At 35.1% G+C, this 21613-nt stretch overlaps 1 protein-coding gene across 1 annotated transcript in view; it reads left to right on the top strand.

Moving 5' to 3' along the window:
- LOC150098383 (leucine-rich PPR motif-containing protein, mitochondrial-like) overlaps positions 1–21613 on the top strand; it is a 446274-nt gene that overhangs the window by 40867 nt on the left and 383794 nt on the right. The gene's annotated exons all lie outside the window — the stretch shown is intronic.

Below are 21613 nucleotides of genomic sequence, written 5' to 3'. Positions count from 1 at the left end.
CACTGAGCGTCCTTTGACCACATTGTCAAATTTCTTTCCCTGCCCCCTCCCATTTAGAAATTTCTATTTAGTACATCTAGACTTAGCACTTTTACACTTAAATCAGTAGTCTGGCTACAATATATAGATAATATGTTTCCTATTTAGCCCCATGGTCAGTATCTATAAGATACATTTTTACTGCATATAAATAACTATAATTTAAAAATACACTTCCCACCAGAAAGGAAATGACAATGCCCTTTCTAGATACTAGTTAAATGTCTTCAAAATGGTTCATTGTCTTTTTACAGAATGACTGGAAGGAACTTACATAAGCAGCTACATAATCATCCAACCCACCAATACAGTATCCTCAAAACACACAACTAGAATTTTTGTTCACATGATACAATTCTTGCACAGAATTCTAATTACCTTTGCTACATCTTTTTAGCCAGCTACAACCCCTATAAAACTGACAAAATGGCCCTATCTTCCCTCATCTGACAGAGGATCACAGCAAAACTATCCCTTATATCCTTATATCCAGGTTACTTCTGAAAAGATGATTAAGTTCTTTATAAATATAATCCCCAAGCCTTTTAAACCACATATTCAACATTTCCTGAATTCACATATCCAGATATTCTGAAGTTATAATAAATAAATTCAGAATATTCACTTTGAATGACCAAATGTATAAACAGATTGAAGGAACTACCATGAAGTGACCATTTTCTCTGACTTTATACAACTTTTATCTAGAACATTTAGAAGAAAAAATATCTTCTCTAAATCTTAAACCTTTGCTTTGGATCCATTATGTGGATGATGATGTCTTTGCCATTTGGAATCACACACAGCAAGAACTATCTTCCTGCAAAAATTTAATGTCATACATTTATCCTCATGTCAGATTTACCCTAGAAGAAGAGCCAAATGGAACTTTACCCTTTCTAGATGCTCTTGTCAAGTGAGGAGATGGTTCTCTCTCTCTCTCCACATTGGTATACTGAAAACTTGTTTTGTTGTTGTCAAGTCCATTGAAGAGCTTCTCGATATGACTGTGGAGCTGTAGAACTGCTTTAGTAATCTGTTGAACTTTGATGGAGTAAAGTTTTCTCTAGGATTATTGTCAGTTTTGTGTAGAGCAGCAGCAATTGCTGGACCAGAATAGATATGGGCAGGTGTTAGTTCAACTCCTGGATAGTTCTTGCATGCTTCATAGCTCCTACTACTGTCTGGCTGAATTTTCATGCCTTTAAAATATTCTGTCCTTAGTCTGGTGATGATTGTGTTTATTTCTCTATTTTCATTAATTTCACTGATCTCATTCTTCTTCTCGAGTGTTTGTTTTACCAATCTTATTTTGGCAACAAAGTTAGCATCAGTGATAGTGGGTGTAATTTTTAAGGTCTTGCTTCTTTGGCTAGATTGTCTACTCTTTCATTGCCTTCAATATTTACATGGGCTGGTATCCATTGCAGTATACAGTTCTTATTTTTCAAATTTAACATTGTTAGTTGTTCATGAATTTCCTGTGTGAGTTTTGTTTTTCCATTTTTTAATGCTTCAAGTGCAGAGTTAGAGTCGCTGTAGATGGTTATTCCTTCCATAATGTTTATTGCTGGATTAGAGAGATAGAACTTGAGAGCTGTTTGTATGGCTGTTAATTCACAAGTGAAGTTTGAAGCTATTTTGCCAGCTGTGGTTTTGATTTGCATTTCCTTGCCTCCAGGTAGAGTTAGAAAAACCCCTGAACCTCCTTGGCTGAGTACTTCATCAGATGATCCATCAGTGTAGGCAGTGATATGGTTTAGATTATTTAAGTGATGTATAGTGTCAAGGCCTTTTATTTTTTTCCTGTTAATCCTTTTTTGAACAAGGTTCAAAAAAGGATTAACAGGTTCTAGGAGATTTAAGTTTATCATTGTGTTTTTTTTGGTAGAATAGTGGAAAGGAATGGCTCTTTGCTTATTTCAATGGACAGGTGTTCTAAGTCGATCTGTTTTCTAATTTCATGATTGTATTGTAAAATGGATGATCTCTTTAGTCTAGATTTTCTTGTCCAGGTATCGAAAGTCCTGAGTGAGATGTGTTCCTGTTGTTGGCTCCTGATTCTGTTAGTGAATTTAACTGTGGAGAGTTTTCTTTTGTCTGCTAATATATGAAGTTCACACTCTTGTTGAGCTTTTAAATTATTTGTGGATGAGACTGCATCTATAATAATTTTTGCTGCTCTTGATTGTACTCTGTCAAGTTTTACTTTTGAGCTAGTAGAAGCTGGAGCCCAGAGTTATGAGGCATATTCCATAGTGGGTCATATGAGTGCAGTACATGTAGTTTTGAGTGTCCTTGGTTTTGCACCCCACTTTGTTCCACAAAGCCTTTTGATGATATTAAACTTTTTCAGAGCTTTATTAGATATATTTGTATTTGTAACATGAATTGTAAATCTCATTTCAGTATCTAGGGTTAGGCCTAAGTATTTGGGAGAGACTATTTTTTCTATTTTGGTATTATATATTTTGATTTGGGGGTTGAAATTGTGTCTATTTCTTCTATCAGTTTTGTTTTTTCTGGATTTGTGTGTAATTTAAGTTCCCTTGCCCATCTTTCTAAGCCTTTTATTGAATTATTTAGGACTTTTTCAGATTGTTGAGGATTACTGCTTGTGTGCCAGATTGCTATATCATCTGCGTAGCATTCTATTTTTGTGTGATTTGTTATGTGAGAATGGATATTGTTCATATAGATAAGGAATAGGAGTGGGCTTAAGAGAAAACCTTGTTGGACTCCAGCCCAATTTCAATGGATGTTGGAATAAATTCCATTAACTTTTACTTTCATTTTCATGAAATCAGAAATCCAAATTAATGCATTCCCTCTTATTCCATTATTGTATGCAATTTTTCTTAATTTTTGTCTCCAAACACGATCGAAGGCAGCTGTGAGATCCAAGAATATTGCTATTGTCTTCTTTGGTTTTCCTTGAAGGCCATCTATGACTGATTGGCAAAGATAAAATAATTGATCTGCTGTACTGTGTTGAGGCCCGTATGCAATTTGGTAGAAGTTGATCTTGTTATTTTCTAAGAGCCAGTTCATAAGTCTGGTATGTATTATTCTTTCATTTAGTTTGCAGAGAGTGCTAGTCAAAGCTATTGGTCTGTAGTCAGGGTTTTTATTAGGTTTTAGTTAATGGTATAATGACTGATGTTTTCCAGATTTTTGGTAGTTTATCTGTATTCCAGGAAGTGTTAAATATCTTCAGAAGGTAATTTGTGGCTATTTTCTCCATGTTTTTAATCTTGTGTCCAAAGATAAGATCTATTCCGGGTGATTTGTCAGGGTCAATTTGACTAATTGCTGTTTTTAGTTCTGTCATTGTGAGGTCTTGTGTAAAGATGTCTTTAGAAGGATAGGTTCTGGATTGTATTAGCAGATGTTTTGCAATTTTCCTGCACTTTTTGTCTTCTTTGTTGTATTGCAGTTTGCTTACTTTAGAGTAATGTTTGTCTAGTATATTTGCCATTTGTTTGTTTGTTTGTAGCTGCTATATTAGTTTCTGAGGAGATTGTGTTCTAAGAGGGATCAGTATCCAGAAGTGTTGTGTTATTTAATAATCTGATGATATTCCAGTGTTGTGAGTCTCTTCTTGGATCTAGTCTATTGCAGAATTCTTCCCACTTTTTTTGTTTGCAGTTAGAAATTCATCTTCTATGTTTTGAGTTAATTCTGTTAACTTCCTTCTGTTGTCTTCTGTAATGTTTTAACTGTTTGTTGATATTATCTCTTTCAGTGATCATAACATTGATATTATGATCATTCCAGAATGGAACTCAATTGTTTTTCCTGAGTTCTCTGGGAATTGAATTTTTTGCTACTCTCTGTATGTTGTTAGTTAATTCTTCTAGTAGTTGCTGATCAAGATCTTTACTAGTACACCGTACCAGTGCAATATGTTTCTAGTAGTTGTGTGTATTTAGGCCAATTTGCTTTTCTGAAGTTCCAAGATCTCTTTGTCTGTGGTTTTTGGTCTAACTGTAAATTAATGGTAGTGATAATAGATCTATGAACACTGATGGCATTCTTTAGTATTTTCCACTGGGTAAGACTCTCAGTTTCATGATCTACTGCTGTGATGTCTGATGCTGATTCTGTGCCTGTTGTTTTTGATAGGTATGTATTTTTCTTGTTGTTTATGATCTCAAGATTTAGATCATCAATTATGTCTTGTAACTCCTTTTACTCCTTGTACTCCATCTATTTGCACTCCTTTCCGATCTAGTTGTGGGGAGTCCCAAGTTGGGCTTTTGGCATTTAGATCTCCTAAAAGAATCATTGTATCATCTGACATTGTTTGACTTAGTTGCTTAATTAGTTCTGTATTGATATCTGTGTTATCTGGGTGATATGCATTGACTATTGTAATAATGCGTTTTAGTAAAAATATCTTGACTACTCGAACCTCTGTGTTATTATTTATATTGCTATTTGTAGTTGATACAATTTCTGTATATTTAATGTGTTTTGTCCATAAGAGTATAGCTAGACTTCCTCCAGAATGATCCAGTCTGTCTTTCCTTAATGTTGGATAGCCTCTGATTTGAATCTTCAGATTTTGATTTAGTTTCATTTCTTGTAAGCATGCAATATGGATATTATTTTTGTATGAAATGTTTTTAAGCTCTTCCATCTTTTTTTGAGTGCTGTTGATGTTTAGTTTAGCTGAAGTATATTGAGAGTCCTCGTAGCATATTTCTCATCAAGATTCTGGACTGCAACTTTCGATGCATCGGCTGCCCCTGACACAGTAGCATGTGTTCTCGTAGCATATTTCTCATTGAGATCCCAGACTGCATTCCTCAGCATGTCAGCCACCCCTGACGCGGTAGTATGTTTCTGATTAGAACAGATGCTCTTCATAGAATTGGATGTGCCAGAGCCCTGTTAGTTAGCAGTTTTCAGGGGTTCTCTGCAGGGTTCAATTTAACAATCCAATTAAAAAAAAAAAAAAAAAAAAAAACAGGTGGCAGCAGGATTAGACAGAAGAAAACTTTGGTAAAATACCAGATCAGAAAGTGGTAAAAAAAAGCAGGATTAGGCAGGAAGAAAGTTTTTCATTCTACCCTATTGGAGCTTCACCCTACAAAGCAATCCCCTTCTTGTATACTTCCGCCTTTCACGTGGACAAATGCCTCGAACATGGATTTGGACTTCTGCAAGGCAAAAACCTGTTTTAAAATTTTATAATAATACAAAATTGACATACTGTTAAAAATAAAAGCAACAGAAAACTTGTGTTAAATAACATAATATTTACCATGCAGAATGCAAGAGATACAATAAGGTAACACAATAGATGCAGTAAGGTAACAAAATGGATAACAAATTCCTAATTTATATATATATATATATATATATATATATATATATATATATAATTAATTAGCAACTTTAATTATCCAAACATTGATTGGATAGCAGTGAAATCTCATAAGAAGAATGAAACCGAATTCACTGATCTGTTGTGAGATAATTTCCTCAAGCAGTATGTGACAAAAGGAGCTTCAGAAGAGTGTCACATCAGATTAGTGTGAGAAGGGGTTTCACTTAAAGATGTGAGTGAATGTTCTGCTTCTGGTTGATGACAGTGATCGTCTTGTACTGATTTGAGAAGTGGCTAAGTTCATGGATGTTCCATTCAGAAAATGTTACATATACTGAACTACAAAGCAGAAAATTATGACCAGCTGAGGTATATACTAGGTTGTGTTCCATGGTATCAGTTGCTAGAAGCAAAGGATATTAGCAGTGCACAGGAAGCATTTAAAAAATACTTAATTGATGCCGTATCAGAATGTGTGTCCTTAAGAGTTTGAAGAATAAATGCAGTAGGAGTAAAATGGATGTGCAATATTATTAAGCAAGACATTCTCAAGAAAAGGATGATGTGGAAGAAATACCATGTGCATAAGGATGATGTCAGTTATGAAAATTTTAAGGAGCAGGCCAAAAGAATTAAACTATCTTACTAAATGCTGAGTTTATGAAAAGAAACTGGATTTGCAAACTGAAGACGATCCAACAGATTTTTCTTGTTATGCTGCAAGTAAAAGAAAAAGAATGGGTATGAAAGACCAGCTCTACTGAATGCAGGTAACCAGATACAGAAGAGATATTTAAACCAATGAGTGACCATTTTGCTAAAACCTATCAACTTGGTGTATACAACGGTGAGCTCATTGCTACCTCTTCAGATGAAGAAACACTTGTATGAGGAGGAGGTGGTACCAGAGCTTTTGCACAAACTGAATAAGAATTTAGCTGTAGGATGAAGAACACCTCCATTATGATATTCTGATGGGATATCATCATGGAATTCAGCTGAACTGGCTGTACCTTTGATTAGGCTATATAATTTATCTCAGAACAGAGAAGATTCCACTGAAATGGAAAGAATGTCTGATAATCCCATTACACTGAATATTGATAAACCTTGATTCTTTTGATAAACCTTATTCCACACAACTCACCTCAGCCTACAGATCAGCAACCACCATTGCCCTTAATTCAGACCTCCAAGCCATCCTCCAATGGGGTTCAGATAACCTAGTCAGTTTCAATGCAAATAAAACCCAGTACTGTCTCATTTCTCATGAAAAAATAACCAGTTTCTTCCAGTATTATTTTTGACAATACCCAAATTTCCAGACAATCTGAAATTTCTCTTCTTGGAATTACCCTGACATCAAGCCTCTCCTGGCACAAACACATAACAACCATTGCATCCTCAGCTTCTAAAAAACTAGGATTTCTCTTTCGCTCAAAATGTTACTTCACCCCTGAACAGCTATTAACTTTATAAAATCACAAATCCACTCAACCATCGAATACTGCTCCCACATATGGGGTGGAGCCCCAAAAGCTCGCTCAAATTGCTCAACTCCATACAGAGAAGAGCAATCAGGCTTATTAATGACCCATCTCTTACCAACTCACCCCCCCCCCACACACACACACACTTTCACACAGACGATAGGTCTCTGCACTATGTGTCTTCTACAAATATTTCCATGGAAAATGTTCATCTGAAATAGCATCAATAATTCTCCCACTTAGTACCAAGCTCATTGGAACACGTGCAGCTGCTGCTCAACATCACTACACAGTTCACCTTGAAACCCACAGAACAAGTTTCTTCTCCTCCTCCTTCGTCCCTGCAACCGCTATACTATAGAACAGTCTTCCCCTTGATGTGTTCCCTAGGGAATACAATCTACAGTCGTTCAGATCTAATGTGAACAAGTACTTTCTTTCTCAACCCTTACATGGTACTAATGTACTATAGGTAATGATCTACCAACCTCTCGTGTAGGCTCAACATAAAAAAAAAAAGGCAATGCAAAGACTGATGCAGCTAACTATCGACCTATCAGTATCTCTGGAGAGATGGTGATAATTTGGGAAAAGTTTGTAAGAGATTGCATACAGAGATGGGTTGACAGAGAATTTGTACTTTGCAATAAACAGCATAAGTTTACTAAGGGAAGGTCATGTTTGAACTACTTGCTCACATTTTGTAATGTAACAGTTGAGTTAGATAAGGGGAATGGATACATCATGATACTTTTTGGATTTTGCTAAAGCTTTTGGCAAGCTAAAATATAGTATTCTCTAGCATAAGTTAAAGGATATGGGATTGGATTATAAACTATTAGCTTGGAAAACAAGATGGTTGACTACAGATATCAACAAATTGTATATGGAGGATGTGAGTCTGGGGGATTTAAGGTGACCAGTGGTATACCACAGGTGTCATTTCTTGATCCATTATTATTCATTTATTATATTAATGACGTGGGGGAAGGAATGGAAGGCTTTCTACAGAAGCCTTCCATTCTGTTTGGAAAATTCTACATTATGGAATGGATAGCAAAATAATCTGATTGAATCTCTGTGCTCATCTTCTGAAACGATGATTGAAATCTAGGGGAACTATAGCACTCACTTTACAATAGAGTGTTGAATGAGATAGGGCCGCAAATTATTACCAATGTTATTTAACTATTTCCTGTAGCTATTGATTATGCCAAACAGAGCTTTTTTTTATGTATGATCAAAATATGTCAGGGAGTTACTAGTCTCAGATGTGTTTCATGATGAATTGTGAAATACATCATTAGAAAGTAAAGAGACACATGCTGTTGATTATTCCATACAAATCTTTTTATATATGATCAAAATATGTCAGGGGAGGGAGAAAAAAAAACTATTGAACTATGATACTCTATGGAGGATGAATGTGAATAAAATCAGATATTAGGGATTGCTATAAAACTAAAAGTTTTGAAATTATATTTGTTACATTAACATAAGCACAACTCATGGAACCTTGTTTAATCAATAAACTTAGGATCTGGTAGGTTGTACAATAGCATATCTTTACTAGTCTCAGATGTTCATTTTAAAATTTATGGAATTTACAACCATGTTAAAAAACTTTTTATTATCCCGATGTTTCGATCTTCACATCAAGATCTGGAGTACACATCAATATACGAGACAAGCTGAGTTACATTATTAACTGTAAGCTAAAGAAACAATGATTTGATCACATGTTATTCTACTGGCATGACGTCTAGTGAAAAAAAAAAAAAAATTACATCAAGCTAAATTCTATTTACGATGACAGGAATAAACATTCTTTCAGATGGTTTTCTTTCAGAAACAATGATGTCCTATTTTAGTGTTACAATTCTTATTTTTGCTTTTAAGATACTTGATTTTTTACAGTCCTTTATAGTTGTTCTTAATGAGGAACTTTCCGTGGGTTGAATATATACCTTCCATATGTTTCGGATTTTTAGACCATCATTATTGTTCAGATTGGGGTGGTTGATAATAATCTCGCATGCTTCCTTGAATTTTTGTCCATACCATGTTTTAGTGCGTGTAGACAGCTAGTGCTTTTCCAGTCAATTCTGTGTAAGGAATTCAGGGCATGATCAGAAAGGCCAACTTCACCATAATTATTATATTTAATGTGTCGTTTATGTTATTTTTTGTCTGATAGGAATTGTGCATCCTTTTTCCTATATATGGTATGTTGCAAGTACAATAAATCCGGTATTCTCCAGAGTGGGTTAGTTGATTGATAATAATCTTTATCAATCAACTTACTCAACTAACAAGTTGAGTAAGCTTTTTAATTTTGGGGGTTTAAAGGTGGCTTTGAGGTTGTATTTTTGTAGTACTCTATTTATTTTGTCTGATGTTCCTTTAATGTAAGGAATGGTTATAGTTTTACTGTAGTCTGGTTTGTCTTTGTTTCTTATTGAGGTTTTGTAGAAAATTTTGTTAATAGTGTTTTGGCTGCATCCGTTTTTTTGGAAAGTATTAAAGATAATTTTAAATTGTCTTTTAGTGCCTGTTCATTGGAACAGATCATCTGCGCCCTGTTTTTTAGCATGTTGATGACACCTAGTTTTGTGTTGGGTGGTGGTAGGAGTTTATGTATATATATTTTCCCGTATGTTTCGGTTTCCGGTAAACATTGAAGGAAAGATTGCCAGAGGGAAGACGTGACAAGTGTATCCAGAAACAGAAATGTGTTGTGTTTTTCAATTTCAATTGTGAATTGTATGCGTTTATGTTGTTTGTTTAGGTGGCTAAGGAATGTGTCTAATGTCTGGCGGCCATGGGATCAGATCGCGAAAACGTCATCAACATATCTAAGCCAGACTTTGGGTTTTAAAGGGAAGGAACCTAAGGCAAGTTGCTCAAAATGTTCCATGTAAAAGTTAGCAATGAGGGGGATAATGGCGAGCCCATGGCTGTGCCTTCTTTTTGTAAGTAGAAGGCGTTTTGCCATACAAAATAACCAAACCGTAATACATGTGTAAAGAGCGCCGTGATATCTGGAGGGAATTTGTTCTGTAGGAGAAGGATTGTATCATTGATTGGGACATTTGTGAAGAAGGCAGAGACGTCAAAACTGACTAATAAATCATCTTTTGTTAATATTAATGACTTTGATGGTGTTTATGAAGTGTTGTGTATTTTTGATATAGGAGGAGGAATGACCTACCAACTCCTTGAGTGTTGCTCCTAATGTTTTGGCTAAGTGATACGTAGGGCTATCAATTCCTTCAACTATAGGTCTTAACGGTGTGTTTTCTTTGTGAATTTTCGGTAGCCCATAAATTCTTGGGGAGCGCGTGTAGTGAGGAAATAGTTTTTTGACCTTATCTTCGGGCCAAGTGGTAATTGGCCCGAAGATAACTTAAGTAGGTTCTCTGTTTTGTTTTTTATTCTGTTGGTTGGGTTGTAGTTAACTAATTTGTATGTGTTATTGTCAGAGACCAGCAGATTCATTTTTTCTACGTAAGTGGTACGGTTTAAAATAATGGTGGCATTTCCTTTATCGGCTCTGGTTATTACTATGTTTGGATTTGTTTTAAGTGATTTTATCGCTGTTTTCGTGTTTAGTAGGCTCAGAAGGAAGCGGATGTGTTTCATGGTGAATTGTGAAATACATCATTAGAAAGTAAAGAGACATATGCTGTTGATTGTTCCATACAAATCTTTTTTTACATATGATCAAAATATGGTGGGGAAAAAACAACAACAAAAGAACTATTTAATCAATAAACTTGGGATCTGGTAGGTTGAGCAAGAGAATATCTTTACTAGTCTCAGATATGTTTCATGGTGAATTGTGAAATACATCATTAGAAAGTAAAGAGACATATGCTGTTTATTATTCCATACAAATCTTTTTTACATATGATCAAAATATGTCAAGAGAGGAAAAAAAAAACTATTGAACTATGATACTCTGTGGAGGATGAATGAAAAGAATCAGAATATTAGGAATTGCTATAATGATTCTATTGAGGATGAATAAAAATAATCAGAGTACTGTAAAACTAGAAGTTTTGAAATTATATTTGTTGCATCAACATAATTAAGTGCCTATTCTTAATTATGTGATGCAACGAATGTTATGAAAAAGAATGTAGCACAATTGGAAGAACGACAGTACATTGCACCCTTCGATTGGAATAGGCCTAAGTTCAATTCTTGTCGTGACGGGAGGAATCTTTATCTGGATGATTTTCAATCGAAGGCGAGTTAGCCAATCTCCTACAGAGGTAGCAGGGTTTTTTCTCCGGGAAACTCGGGTTTTTCATCCCGCATACAGACAAATCGGCCCTTCAGAACACACGCAATTTACAAACAAAAATACTAGTTGTGGTGGTAGAGGTGTGCAGTAGATGGCGTTGATTGAGATAATTCGTAGTAGAAGTTTGGTGTAGTGGTTGAGACAGTTGTAGGTGTCCTCCTGCGATGAGTCTTCCGACTCCTTGGAGGTGTCAGGAATAATAATAATAATAATAATAATAATAATAAATAAATAAGCACAACTCACGGGAACTTTGTTTAATCAATAAACTTGGGCTCTGGTAGGTTGTGCAATAGAATATCTTTACTTGTCTCAGATGTGTTTCATGATGAATTGTGAAATACAACATTAGAAAGTAAAGAAACACATGCCGTTGATTATTCCATACAAATCTTTTTTACATGTGATCAAAATATGTCAGGAGAGGAAGAAAAAAAAAACCTATTGAACTATGATACTCTGTGGAGGATGAATGAAAAGAATCAGACTATTAGGAATTGCTATAATGATTTTATTGAGGATGAATAAAAATAATCAGAGTACTGTAAAACTAGAAGTTTTGAAATTATATTTGTGCATCAACATAAGCACAACACACGGAACCTTGTTTAATCAATAAACTTGGGCTCTGGTAGGTTGTGCAATAGAATATCTTTACTAGTCTCAGATGTGTTTCATGCTGAATTGTGAAATACATCATTAGAAAGTAAAGAAACACATGCTGTTGATTATTCTATACAAATCTTTTTTATGTATGATCAAAATATGGTGTGGGGGGAAAAAACAAAAGAACTGTTTAATCAATAAACTTGGGATCTGGTAGGTTGAGCAATAGAATATCTTTACTAGTCAGATATGTTTCATGGTGAATTGTGAAATACATCATTAGAGTGTAAAGTGACATGTGCTGTTGATTATTCCATATAAATCTTTTTTTTACATATTATCAAAATATGTCAGGAGAGGAAAAAAAGAAAATAAAACAGCTATCGAACTATGATACTCTGTGGATGATGAATGAAAAGAATCAGAGTAATCGGAATTGCTACAATGATTCTATGGAGGATGAATAAAAATAATCAGAGTATTAAAGAATGCCATAAAACTAAAAGTTAATGAAAATAATCAGAGTATTAAGGAATGCTGTAAAACTAGAAGTTTTGAAATTATATTTGTTGCATCAACATAAGCACAACTCATGGAACCTTGTTTAATCAATAAACTTGGGATCTGGTAGGTTGTGCAATAGCATATTTTTACTAGTCTCAGATGTGTTTCATGGTGAATTGTGAAATATGTGATTAGAAAGTAAAGAGACATATACTGTTGATTATTCCATACAATTTTTTTTACATATGATCAAAATATGTTGGGGAAAAACAAAACAAAACTATTGAACCATGATGGAGGATGAATGAAAATAATCAAGGGTATTAACAATTGCTATAAAATTTTGACTCTTTTGAAATTATATTTGTTGCATTAACATAGGCACAATTCATGGAACTTTGTTTAATTAAATAAACTTTGGATCTTGTAGGTTGTGCAACATTGTACATCATTAGAAAGTGAAGAGACACATGCTATTGATTATGCTGTACTAAGTTTTTTTTTTAATGTGTGATCAAAAATGTGAAAAAAAATCCTATGAAACTATGGAGTATGAATTAAAAGAATTAGAGTATTATATTAGGTTGTGAAAACTGCAGATGATAGAGTGCAGTCTTGAAGTCTTGAATTTTCATAAAAAAAAAAGAAAATTTTCCAAAGTATAATGATAAACACTCATCCCACGAAATGCATTGATTACCCTATTATCGTAATGAATTCGCCTTCTTCCTCTATGCACAGAAGTGTCAAGGGGTCTTGTATCTGTGGTCACACAGTACATGTTTCAATGGATTTTGTTGAGAGGTGGGAATTATTGAATATTCTTCTGATGAACATTTACCATGGAAATATTTATAGTAGATGCATGCAGCAGACACTAAACATCAATGTCCTTCTGTCCAATTTACCCAACAGTGAGGTTTTCTTCCTCAGAGATTTTAATGTTCACAGTACCAACTAGCTTTCCTTCTCAAACTATTCAGACAAAGCAGGTAGAGATGCTGAATGATTTGCCATTACAGATGACCTTACACAAATTGTTCACATGCCCACCAGAGTACCAGATAACCCAAACCACTTTCCATACACTTTGGACCTCTTCCTCACTAGTGACCATCCAAGTATACTTAGATGATTGAATCTCACTTAGGTAATTCTTACCACATCCTTGTGCTTATCACTTCTCTAACTGAAAAGCACTCACATAACCATTCTCAACTAGGAGTTGTCTGGCATTATAAGAATCCCAAATAAGATGACTCCATGACTTCTACACCTCATTCCCTTAGTTGGATTATTGCTTTTGGCCTTCTGACCCAAGCATATGCATTGAACACATCGCTGAAGTAATCCTCACTGTGGTTTACATCATTCTGGGAATGGAGAATATATGAAAGCATACATTCCCTATTATTCACTAAATTCCTATTTCTTAAGTAAGTCACGATTTTCCAAAAGATGTGCCAAGGTTATATAACCGAAGAACTAAGCATACCATAACTGGCTATCATCAAGAGCTTCACCTTTGCTTACTGCATATATCAAAGACATCTATAATTGATTTCAAAACTGATTTCAAAGAGCCAAAAGCAAGAAACTTACATTGTATCAAGTGACAGTTATACCTTTTTGTCTCTTTCCAAAGCAATTGGCTATAATTTTTGACCAATATTGCTCCCGCCACTACTGCACCCAGATGGTTCTCTTGCAGAGGTGACCAACCTTAAATGTTCCATGCATAAATTTTTTCATGTACAGGTTCAGATGTGCCAACAACTCTTGTACCCTTAAAAATTCCCAGTAAAATATGTTAGTATAGACATGATATATTAACTTAATATAAAAACAAGATAAGCATTACTTACTTTAATGAGAATTTTGAGTCTGTTTTGATTTTTCCAAGCTTTTAATGTTTGGAGTTTAATGTTTAATGTTAAATTAGTTACTGAGAGCAGGAGAGAATTTTTCAAATTTGAATCAGTCATTCTCAACCTCATTTTATTTTTAATCAGTTTCATGGCAGAAAATGCTTGTTCACATCCGGGATATAACTCTTGGCAAATTTTCTTAATTCTGGAAAATGCTCACAGGGTAATGATTGCCAGGATTAATCACGTTGGAAGTATTTGGTACTGAGAGAAGCTCATGAAATTTCATGTTCAATAATGAATTTGTTTTCAAGTCAATTAGTTCCATTTGTATGTTACTAGGCATCTTTATGATTTTTTGTTCACTAAGTGAAAATGGGTTTCTAAATGCAAGTATGCAGTCCTCGTAGCAAAATCACGAAAACTACTTTCAGCAGACGATTGCAATAACCTGATTTTTTCAATATATTTTGTAAAATTGCCATTATCTTCAGCACATCCACTCTGCTCTTTTAAATGCAGAAACTGGCTCAAATTCTCATTTTCTAATTGAGAGGTAAACAGTTTTGACTTCATCTTGAATGCATTGATATCATTTACTAAATTAAGAAACAATTTGTTCAGTTTGAAGAAACTGAACAAACTGAAGGGCAAAGAACATACTTTGTCCTTCAGTTTCAAATTTAGATCATTGAGATGGTTGGTAACATCAGCTGAAAATGCTAAATCAAACAGCCAGTTGTTATCACATAAAAGGACTCTTTCCTAAGGCAGCTCATTTTTCTCTTCTGGAAAATTATATTTATGTTTATGAACTGTATTTAAATGCAAACACTGCTGTAGGTTTAGATGGAATATCAGCTCAGGTGTTGTGTGAATGTGCAAAAGAATCGTCGATGCCTCTTACTTGGTTATTTAACTTAAGTTTGAACTCCTATATGGTCCGTAGGGAGTGGAAGGAAGGCAAATAGTTCCTTTGTATAAATGTGTCTCTAAGACTGTGGTAGTTAATTATGGACCAATCACCATCTCGGGAGTGGTGGTAAAAGTATCGGAAAAGTTGGTTAAAGACAGAATTCAAGGATGGGTAGATCAGAACATGATGCTCTATAGGTGCCAACATGGTTTTGTTAAAGGTCTATCCTGCCTTAGCATTTTATTAACTTTTTATAATAGGATGACATCGGAGTTGGACAAGGGAAATGGCTATGCAGTCATACTTCTGGATTTTACTAAGGCTTTTGACAGGATACCCCATGGAATACTTTTGCGCAAATTATAGCAGATGGGGGATGGATACTAAACTGGTGATATGGATAAGAGAATGGCTCAAGGAGATACCAGAAAGTGGTGTATGGACAAGCAAAGTCCAGGATGAGGCAGGTGGCCAGTGGTGTGTGCTTCAGGGCTCTGTGTTCGGGCCATTATTGTTTAATTTGTACATAAATGATATTGGAAATGGCTTGAAGGGAGATATTCAGTTGTTTGCTGATGATGCAAAATTGGGCAGCACAATAAAAAATCAAGCTGATGTTGAGAGTTTGCAGGATGATTTAAATAAGCTAGCAAAATGGACAAAAGATAATGGATGTCAGTTCAATGTGGAAAAGTGTAAAGTTATGCATTTTGGGATTAAAAGATTACCAGCTGTGTAGTACCACATTGATGGAACGGTACTCCAAGAGATTGATGAGGCTATGGACTTGGGGATGTTGGTGGAGAGGGAGATGAAGTTCAGAGAGCACATTGCTAAGGTGTCCAAGATTGCACATGGGATTACTTGGTTATTGAAGAACACACTAACATCCAGAGATAAAGAGGTTATTATTCCCCTTTATGAGGCATTGATACTTCCACATTTGGATTACTGTGCTCAAGTCTGGTCACCTGGATTCCTTGGAGATGTGGAGGTTGTGGAGAAGGTTCAGAGGAGAGTGACTAAGTTGGTGAGTGATGTTAAAAATGCTCCATACATTGATAGATTGAGATGTTGTAGATTGCAGAGGTTGGTTGATAGGCAGAGAAGAGAGGATATGATAGAAATATTTAAATTACTAAAAGGTTTTCATAAGATTGACGCAGGGGAAATATTTCATCTGTGTGATAGTGATGGAAGAACAAGAGGTCATCCCTGGAAATAAGGAAAAGTGTGGTTAACAATGGTGTGAGAACTAGATTTTTCACCTGGAGGTGGTGAATGAGTGGAATGCAGTGCCTGACTCAGTTTTGAGTTCTTCGTCTGTTAATGAATTCAAGAGGAGGTATGATAGATATTGTTTTGATAGTTTGGGCTTCCCACAATGAGTCTACTGACTCCATGGAGATACCCATAATAATAATAGTATTCTTCAGTTTCCAAAATCTACTCAGAACCTGTCCTCTAGAAAGCCAGCACACCTTTACAATGAAGAATGAGAATGCCACATTCCAAATCTAATATTTCACGATATTCTCTGAATTCTCTTCTGTTTAATCCTCTTGCTCTAATTTTATTAATGCATTTCACAACCAATAACATAATATGCTGCAAATTTAATGTTTTTCCACACAGTGACTCTTAGTGTATAATGCAGTGATATTTTAGTAAAGGATGACAAAAAAAGTTTTCAAGCAAAGTTGCAGTCTCAGTGGCTTTACCTATCATTGATGGCTCTCTGTCAGTACAAACACTGATGAGTTTACTGAAATCTACTTGTAGATTTTCTAGGAATGATTTTACTTTCTCAAATATGTATGATCCTATTATTTTTCCATGAAGTGATTCAAGACCGATAAGTTCTTCAAAAACACTAAACTTATCATCAATTCCCCTTATAAAAATGCTTATCTGGGCTACATCACATATATCAGTAGATTGATTTTAAAGCTCAAGAAACGAAAGTATAAGCATGGACAAGTCTTTCAGTTTCTCAGATACATCATGGGAGAGTTCTTTTATGTATCTCATAACCGTTTGCTTTGACAGAGCAATTTTGTCTACTTTCAATATTTTAATCACCAAGACATCTTGCAAATATTTGGAGACAAGGCTTAACAATTTCTTCTCAATCAAAGAAAGACTGTTTATTGGCCAACGCTATAGCAATTTCATAGGACACTTCTGTCTTCGCCAAATTTTCCTAACTTCTAAAAAACAATAAATTATTTTATGATATTTTATTATTTTATGATATAACACTTACATGATAACCACAGTAATTAACTTTAATGAAATGAAAGTACAGATATTTTGTAATGAAAATAACAGTACATCATTAGTGTGTAGACACAAGCAAATCAAAGAAACAGGAATACAAGGTACATACAACAGCCAATAATTTACCAATTAAAAACTGTTGCTGCATGCTAGAAATTAATATTAATAAATAACATTATTAAAAACTATTTTTGATGGTTATATAAAATAAGAATCTCCCAAACTTTTGGGAGAGAGAGACAATCGTTCCAATCCAGCTTTGGCTGATGTAAAAGGACCTTGGCAACTTTCTTTAAAAAGCATTCATATTTAAACCTGCTTGTATGGAGATGAGCTTTATCCCACTGGATACTGTGTTTAGTGTCAATACAATGTTGTGCCAGACCAGACTTTTGAGGTTTTGTGTATTCGATATAATATTGATGTTCATTAATTCTTTTTTCCACAGAATGGCCTATCTGCCCAAAGTATGTTAGATTATATTCATACGATATTTGGTAAATGGCAACTAATGATAGAGGTGATAGTTCATCTTTTGTAGATGTTAACAGATGAGAAATTTTGTTGATAGGAAAATATGTGGGAATGAGATGATACTTCTTCAAATTCTACCAGTTGGTTCAGAGATGCCAGAAATATAAGGAATTAGAACCCTGTGGTGTTGGAACATAGGAGTCAATTATCTGCCACATTTAATTAGGGTTGTAACCATTAAATTCCATTAACATTTTGATAGTGAGAAGTTCTTGTTGTAAGCTTGAGAGAGAGGAGTACACATTATGTGCTCTTAATTAAAGACTTGATAACACCAATTTTTTGAGAGATGTGATGAGCAGACGTTTGATGAATGTATCTGCCAGTAAAGGTAGTTTTTTGATAAACACTGGTTGATAAATTACTGGGGCTATGCATGTAAGAAGGATGTCTGGAAACGGTAAACTGTCAGCCTTTTCTTTTTCCATGGTGAATTGAATGCGTGGGTGAAGGCTATGATCTGTTGCAGGAAAGTGGTAAGTTCATTTTCTGAATCATCATCATAATGAAACCAATGAGAGGGTTGGGGATGAATGGATGAAAACAAGGTATCTTCCAGATGGTTCAAAAATAAAGAAATAGTTTGCCAAAGGTGGAGACAGAGGGTTACCCATGGCTGGTCCTTCAACTTGTCTATATATCTTGTTTTTCCAGTTGAAATATCCTGATTCTATAACAAATTCAAAAATCTTTGTGAATATATCAGGAGGGTAATCATCATATAGTAAATTAACAGTGTCAGATAATAGAATGTTGGTAAAGAGGTAAACAATGTCAAAGCTGACTAACAAATCTGACTCTTGTATTTGAATATCCTTGATTTTCTCAAAAAATGTGTGGAATTCTTGATGAATGATCTGGGTTGTCCAGTATGTGCAGTTAATAAACATGACAGAAATTTAGCAATTCTGTAGGTGGGAAAGTCAATACAATTCACAGTGGGCCTTACTGGATAACCTTCTTTGATTTGCTTGTTTCTATGCAGTGATGATGTACTGTTATTTTCAGTGTAAAAATATCTGTACTTTCATTTCATTAAAGTTAATTACTGTGGTTATTGTGTAATTTATTCTTTATAGTCATACCACAGGTACCTTAAAGATTTCCTAACATCTTTTAACAAACATATTTCATTTTCTTTTGATTTCTTCCTTTTTCTTAATCACATATTCTCTCTGTAACTCAGACCCAAGCACTAGCTTCAGTTTTTCCTTCTATTTCAGCCTAATGTATTTTATAGTATCTATTGAGATCATGTCTTTTATTATATGAGAAAGTATTTTCACGAACAATGCACAACAGTTTTCCTAATGGATTCACTATAAATAAGAAATAATTTTCCCACTGTTCATTGAATTTGCACTTTCTATCACCTTCTATTTTTCTTTTGCTCATTTTCTTTTGCACCATGATAACTGAATGTGAAAACAAAGCTTAATTTTTGAAAAAAAAGTACAAAACTGCAAATGTTCACAAAGGATGAACAGAGCACAAACTCTGTAGTATATGAGTATCAATTGTAAAACTGACTGAGAAAAATATGCGACACACTGCTGTTTCAACACTTATTGCTTCAGGATCAAACAAGTGAATGTGCAAAAGATATGCACAAAACAATAAAATTGCTAAAAATAATTACTAACTTTTAGCTTTTTTTCCCCCTCCAAATCGGTTTTTGGTTAACGCTCTTTGCATAAATAGGCTTACTTCTTCTTCTTCTATAATCTCTTCTACTTTGAATTGTTGAGATTTTGCCAAAGAGATTCCCATGCTGTCCTGTTCAAGGCTTGTTCTTTTGCTTCTTTCCAGTTTGTCGTTAACCATTTAGGCAATTCAGCTATTTCTTTGTTGTTTCTTTTAATGTGTGAAGTTTTAAGTAGGGAGATTAGCCTTCAGCACCCGAGTCTGGTGGTGGGGCCGCCATCTTTGAGGCCCCCAGACTGACCTATGTGAAAAGTGCTGTTCTGTTGGTCTGTTGGAGGCATTTTATTTCCCTCCTACCCGTCATAGTAAATTGTGACGAGCATTCCCCGATCCGCCACATGGGTAAGCTTACTTTTTATTATCATCATTGCAGTTGAATGCACCACCTCTAATCATCCAATGCACTAGACGTTGGTCATCCCTGTTCTACTGCGTTGTCACCCACAGAAAAAAGTAAATCTCCTGTAATCATGCTTCACCTCAAATGCATGCATGGATGATTTTGGTAAATGTCTCCCAACCATTCAACACTCATTGCCCCCTGTGACCCTTCTTCAGGAAGTGACTAGAAAAATCTTATTGTTCAAATTAGATATCAAAAAGTCCTCTGGTCCTGATGGCATTCCTCCAATTTTCTTGAAAAATTGCATTCCAGAGTTGACTCCTGTACTATGTTGTCATTTTAACTGGTATTTAACTACCTTATGCTCTCGAAACTAGCCTGTGTATAACTCATTCCTAAGAAGGGTGATAAATCCTTATCATCAAATTCCTGCCTAGTCTTTCTCTTTCTCAATCCTTTCCAAAGTAATAAAAAGAACCATCAGCCTAACTGTTATGCTACCTCAAAGATACTCATCTAATAAACAGCCACCAGTATGGATTTTGTGAATGCCAGTCAACAAGGAATGTGCTCGCCTATATCACCCACCTTGGGATAAGTACTATAGAAAAGTTTGCTGAATCCCGTGTGGTTGCATTTGATTATGTCTCAAAGGCTTTTGATCAGATCTGGCAACTGGCAAAGCAATTCCCCCCCCCCCCCCCCCAACAAATCCATTGAAACATGCAGCTGCTACCACTTACCATCCCTTCACAGTCCAACTCTTAATCCACAGAACAAGTTTCTCCTCCTCTTTCATTCCTGCTGCACTGCTCTGGAACAGCCTCTATTTCCCCAGGAATACAACCTCTAATATAACTTCGAATATAACCTCTAATATAACTCGAATATAACCTCTTCCCATACTTGGTAGTAATGTATTATAGGTTGACCAACCAACCTCTTGTGTATTGGTCTAATATTAAAAAAAAAAAAAAAAAAAAAATCCCTACTCTAGAACACAAACTTTTATAAACCACTTCAGTCTTTTATTAAACAGGGTGATGGTCATGTACGAATTTGGTTTCATCTCTAACACAGCTGCAAAAAGCCACGCACATAGGAGGATTGGAACTTGCAGCCTATTGGTTAGAGAGGAGATATCTGGTTAGGTTGGTTGAGTGGTTAGTGTACTTTCTCTCCAACCAACAGGTTGTGAGTTCGAATTCCACTGTGGCCATGAATGTTCATGATTGTGATGATTCATTGTCTGGTATAAGACCACCATCCCACTTATTGGAGGCCTGAAGTGGTTTGAAAATGTTCCATGTTTGGTCTATACGGCAGGGTATGTGATACCAAAATTGACAAAAAATATATAAAATTGATAAAAATGGAAAAACAAATCCTTAGCCTACCCACGATACAAATGTATTATAGGTTTGCTAACAACCCTTCATGGGTGAGAACCACACATAAATAACATAAAAGATATGCTTACCACTCTGCAACCAGGCCAGCATTTAACTCTTAGCCTACCCACGGTGTTAATGTGCTATAAATTTCCAAACATTTTCTTGCTGATAGGAGGAGCTTTTCTGCAGTTTTCATCAAATCTTGGTTAGTCTTTTGGGATTATCACCTGACGAAATAAACCAAACCAGTAATTAGCAAGGATCTATAGCTGAGTAGTTTTGTCATGTTGC

This window comes from Typopeltis vanoorti, chromosome 15 (assembly GCF_054136105.1).
Source record: "Typopeltis vanoorti isolate ZY-2024b chromosome 15, IOZ_Tvanoo_1.0, whole genome shotgun sequence".
NCBI classification, from domain to species: Eukaryota; Metazoa; Arthropoda; class Arachnida; order Uropygi; family Thelyphonidae; genus Typopeltis; species Typopeltis vanoorti.
This window is presented reverse-complemented; position numbering and strand designations above follow the sequence as displayed.